Source organism: Procambarus clarkii, chromosome 41 (assembly GCF_040958095.1).
Source record: "Procambarus clarkii isolate CNS0578487 chromosome 41, FALCON_Pclarkii_2.0, whole genome shotgun sequence".
Lineage (NCBI taxonomy): Eukaryota > Metazoa > Arthropoda > Malacostraca > Decapoda > Cambaridae > Procambarus > Procambarus clarkii.
The window spans coordinates 10,943,736-10,949,647 of NC_091190.1; positions in this window are offsets into that span (position 1 = coordinate 10,943,736).

Consider the following 5,912-nt stretch of genomic DNA (forward strand, 5'->3'; position numbering starts at 1 on the left):
TTTGGTACAACATCTGGTTTCAACTCTTTTGACCATGTCGTAGCTCAGTTCATTAAGGTAGTGTCTGGAATGATCTCGGACGTAGGTTCGAATCCTCGTCACGGCCCTTGTGGATTTGTTCATTTGATACATCACGCTATTTTTATTCCTGTGAGTAATAAAGTAAGGGCGAATAGGTAGAACAGTCTATTAACATCTCGAGTGCATAAGGGAGTTGTGGAAAACCCTGGTTTGTGTCTTGGAGAGGATACAGGATCCAAGTAAGTTTGGTACAACTTCTGGTTTCAACTCTTTTTAACCATGTCGTAGGTCAGTCGATTAAGGTAGTGTCTGGAACGATCTCAGACGTAGATTCGAATCCTCATCAAGGCCCTTGTGGATTTTGTTCATTTGATGCATCACCCTATTGTGATTTCTGTGTGTAAGGAAGTAAGAGCGAAGACTTAGAACGGCCTATTGACATAGCTCGAGTGCATCGGGAAGTTGTGTAAAACCCTGGTTTGTGTAGTGGAGAGGTTGCTGGATCAAAGTAAGTTTGTCCAACTTCTGGTTTCAACTCCTTTGACCATGTCGTAGCTCAGTCGATTAAGGCAGCATCTGGAATAATCTCGGACGTAGATTCGAATCCTTGTCACTACCCTTGTGGGTTTTTTCATTTGATGCATCATGCTATTGTGATTTCTGTGTGTAATGAAGTAATGACTTCAGTTCTACCTGAAGTCAACAAGTAGAACTGCCTATTGACATAGCTCGAGTGTATGGGGGAGTTGTTTAAAATACTGGTTTTTGTCTTGAAGAGGCTGCAGGATCTAAGTAAGTTTGGTACAACTTATGGTTTACACTCTATTGACCATGTCATTGCTCAGTCGATTAAGGTAGCATCTGGAATGATCTCGGACGTAGGTTCGAATCCTCGTCACGGCCCTTGTGGATTTGTTCATTTGATGCATCACTCTATTTTGATTTCTGTGTGTAATAAAGTAAGGGCGAAGACTTAGAATGGCCTATTGACATAGCTCGAATGCATCGGGGAGTTGTGTAAAACCCTGGTTTGTGTACTGGAGAGGTTGCAGGATGAAAGTTTGTCCAACTTCTGGTTTCAACTCTTTTCACCATGTCGTAGCTCAGTCGATTAAGGCAGCATCTAGAATTATCTCGAATGTAGATTCGAATCCTTGTCACGGCCCATCTGGATTTGTTCATTTGATGCATCACACTATTGTGAATTCTGCGAGTAATGAAGTAAGAGCTTAGAGGTAGAATGGCCTTTTGACATAGCTCGAGTGTATGGGGAGTTGTTTAAAATCCTGGTTTGTGTCTTGGAGAGGCTGCAGGATCAAAATAAGTTTGGTACAACTTCTAGTTTCAAATCTTTTGACCATGTTGTAGCTAGGTCGATTAAGACAGGGTTTGGGATGATGTCGGATGTAGGTTCGAATCCTCGTCACTACCCTTGTGGATTTTTTCATATGATGCATCACGCTATTGTGATTTCTGTGTGTAATGAAGTAAGGGCGTAGAGGTAGAACTGCAGGCGATGAGTCACAATAATGTTGCTAAAGTATGTTGACCAGACCAGACCAGTAAAACATCTAAACTATTGGGACCGACTAAAGAGCCTAAAATTGTACTCCCTTGAGCGCAGGCGGGAGAGGTACATAATAATTTACACGTGGAAAATATTAGAGGGGCTGGTCCCAAACCTGCACACAGAAATAACATCACATGAGACCAGAAGACATGGCAGGATGTGCAGAATACCCCCGGTGAAAAACAGAGGTGCAACTGGTACTCTGAGTGAGAACTCTATCAACATCAGAGGTCCGAGACTGTTCAACGCGCTTCCACTACACATAAGGGGCATAACTGGCCGACCCCTCACAGTGTTCAAGAGAGAACTGGATAAGCACCTCCAAAGGATACCTGATCAACCGGGCTGTGACTCATACGTCAGGCTGCGAGCAGCCGCGTCCAACAGCCTGGTTGATCAGTCCGACAACCAGGAGGCCTGGTCGACGACCGGGCCGCGGGGACGCTAAGCCACGGAAGCACCTCAAGGTAACCTCAAGGTAGACCACACACTAGAACGTGAAGGGACGACGACATTTCGGTTCATCCTGGACCATGCTCAAGTCGATTGTCGACGTGAGGATCAATCAAGTCGACTGAAGTCACAATCAACTTGAGAATGGTCCAGGACAGACCGAAACGTCGTCGTCCCTTCACCTTCTAGTGTGTTGTCTGGTCAACAGGTAGAACTGCTTATTGACATAGCTCGAATGAATGGGGGAGTTGTTTAAAGTCCTGGTTTGTCTTGGAGAGCCTGCAGGATCAAAGTAAGTTTGTACAACTTCTGGTTTCTACTTTTTTGACCATGTCATTGCTCAGTTGATTAAGGCAGCATCTGGGATGATCTCGGACGAAGGTTCAAATCCTCATCACGACCCTTGTGGATTTGTTCATTTGAGGCATCATGCTATTTTGATTTTTGTGTGTAATGAAGTAAGGGCAAAGAGGTAGAACCTTCTATTGACAGCTCGAGTGCATAGGGGGGGGGTGTAAAACCCTGGTTTGTGTCTCGGAGAGGCTGCAGGATCCAAGTAATTTTGGTACTACTGGTTTCAACTCTTTGGACCATGTCGTAGCTCAGTTGATTAAGGCAGCATTTGGGATGATCTTGGACGTAGGTTCGAATTCTCATCACGGCCCTTGTGGATTTGTTCATTTAATGCAACACGCTATTGGGATTTCTGTTTGTATTGAAGTAAGGGCGAAGAGGTAGAACAGCCTATTGACATAGCTCGAGTGCATGGGTAAGTTGTGTAAAACCCTGGTTTGTGTTTCGGAGAGGCTGCAGGATCCAAGTAAGTTTGGTACAACTTCTGGTTTCAACTCTTGTTTCAAGTTTGGAACATCAGTGAAATCCCATCTGTGGTGTTTGTGTGTTACTGAGGAAGTCTTGGTTGTAGGGTTTATATAAAGCCATCGCTTGGTTACTGACTTTAATACTTATAAACAATTACATGACTAGTAGCTTCCAAGCTGGTAGCGTCCTGTGTGCTCTTGTTTACCTTCCCTGGCGTCTGCTCCGCCACACATAGAAAACGGATGGTACCATTTTCTTTGAACATGACATCCCTCCTTTTCTTTAAAAAGAATGAATACAGGATGTCTACCATGCTTGTAGCACAAAGCAAAGTTATTGACACAAAGTAAGTTATTAACATATCACGAGATATTGCATACATTTAACATTAATTAAGCACACAAAGAATTTAAACAACTTAATCTTTACCACAAAGGATTTCAATGTTAAAAATACATAAGCAATGTTAAACAAACATGAAAGAAACTGTAACACAAAGTTACAAAATATTGAATGAGATATCTGCATTATTCAAACAATATTAAATTTAGTTTAGCATAATAGGTAAATACTTTGCATTACATAGGAACACAATCATCAAATCGTGTAGGGCGTTTAACATGACGTTTAGGACGAGAGTCCCCAAATACAATAACATCCCTTGATGAATTGTTTATTGAGTTATAACTCATTTTTTCTTTTTCTTTTGAACGACTTTGCACTTCATCATTTTCTACACTAGTTGGAATCACTTTGAAATAGGCCATAATACGTGTTATACTATGATCTCTATTACTAGCTGTTACCATAGTTCCTTTTACACTAATCACTTTATATGGTTTTGTATCATACGGCATATCTAGCTTTCCCTCTTTTTTCTTTTTAACGAGAACAGTATCTCCAACCTATGTGAATTGTTCCTTTGCACGTTGATCATGAGCAATTTTCATTTTGCCCTTGGCTAGTGCAACCTTCTGAGCGAGATGTTTATCCGTTACCTCAGCTGGCATGACGGGTAGTGCGGTGTTGCACGGTAGTTCCTGAGAAAAGCATACATAGCGTGTTTCCAGGATCGTCCTTCGGCATGAGCACAGCGTACAGCTTTCATGAGAGGTTGCATGAATCTCTCAACTTCTCCATTTGCTTGAGGATGTAGTGGCATCACACGGCGGTGTTTGAATCCAATATGCTCAGAAAAGTTGACGAAGTCTTGTCCATTGAATGGTGGTCCATTGTCCGTCTTGACAACTTCAGGAATGCCAAAATTTGAAAAGATCTTGTCGAATTTCGGGATGACAGCCTTTGCAGATGTGGAAGTGATGATTTCTACTTCTGGATAACGTGAGTGATCATCAATGACTACCATCAAGTACTCTCCAGTTGGTAGTGGTCCGCAGAAGTCCATCGATACTTCCGTCCATGGTGCAGCAGGTAGTGGTGAAGGTTGTAGAGGTGTTGGTCTTAGAAGTATCCACTGCAGCTTGGCAAGGGACACAGGCATCATGCATATCCTTTGCTTGACGATCAATGCCAGGAAACCACACCTTTTCTCGTAGCAGCTGTTTGGTCCTAACAAGACCTTGGTGTCCTTGATGTGCAAGCTTCAGAGCACATTGCTGGAGAACAGCTGGAATGACGATACGAGTACCTCGCAGCACGGTGTCGCGTTGTTGCATAACACTTAATTCTGTCTGGATGCGTTCAAGTGCTTTGAATGCATCTTGGTCAACTCCTGAGGGTGGGATGCGTGGAAACTTTTTCTTAGTCAATGCATCCACTGTTGCTTTCAGAGTTGGGTCCTCTAGGGTTGCAGTATGGATATCATCAAGAGTGAGAGCCTTAGGGACTGCATCACAGGTTACAGAGTGTACATATTCCTCGGCAACTTGCTGATGCTTGGTGATGGTGAAACTGTTGGCAGGATGTCAACTGATGTAATCAGCGGGATTGCCTGCACCCGGCTTGTATTTCACCGTAAAGTTGCATGGTTGCAGACGAAGAGCCCATCTCTCAATGCGAGCTGGTGGTTTGGACTTTGGATTATTGAAGATGGTCTCCAACGGTTTGTGGTCAGTGACTATCGTGGTGAAGGGCGCACCAAGCAGATACACATTGAAGTGTTCACAGCCCCATACAAGAGCAAGAGCTTCCTTCTCTGTCTGACTGTATCGTTGCTCAACATCTGTGAGAGAACGGCTGGCGTAGGCACTTACAACTCTGGAATCTGGTTGACCAGGTTTATGTTGGGCTAAAACAGCACCTAAACCAACAAGACTAGCATCCACCATTAACTCAGTGTCCATTGATGGATCAAAGTATGCAGCAGTTGCATTCTCTACTAGTGCATCTTTCACAGCATCAAATGCATTTTGCTCGATATCGCTCCAGTACCATGATGCATTTTTCTTCAGTTCACGTAGAGGCTTCGTAATGGTAGCAAAATCTGGAATGAAGCGAGAACAGTAGTTTGCCATTTCCAGAAAACTATCTACTTCAGTGGACGTTGAAGGAGGTGCAGCATTCTTGATATCTGCAACTTTCTTAGGATCTGGATACAGACCTTTGTCACTAAGTATATGTCCAAAGAATTCAATTTTACATTGATTGAACTCACACTTTGCTCGGCTTAACGTCAGATTCTTTTCTCGTAAACGTTGCTATGTTGCACGAAGAGCTTTGTCGTGTTCAGCTTGGGTACGGCCATAAACAATGATGTTATCAGACATGTTGTCAGCATTAGGTATATCTTGCAATACCTGGCTGATGATGTGCTGGAATACCTCGGCAGCACTGTTAATACCAAAACTCAGACGCTTGTACCTATACAGACCTCGATGTGTCTTAAACGTTGTGATGAAGCGACTCTCAACATCAAGTTCAAGCTGATGATAGCCCTTGTTTAAATCTAACTTGCTGAATACAGTTGCACCATTCAAGCGGTAGATCATATCATCTACAGTGGGTGTAGGATGGCGTTCACGCATTATTGCCTTGTTGGGAACACGTATGTCCACACAAATGCGTATTTCATCTGGATTCTTCGGCT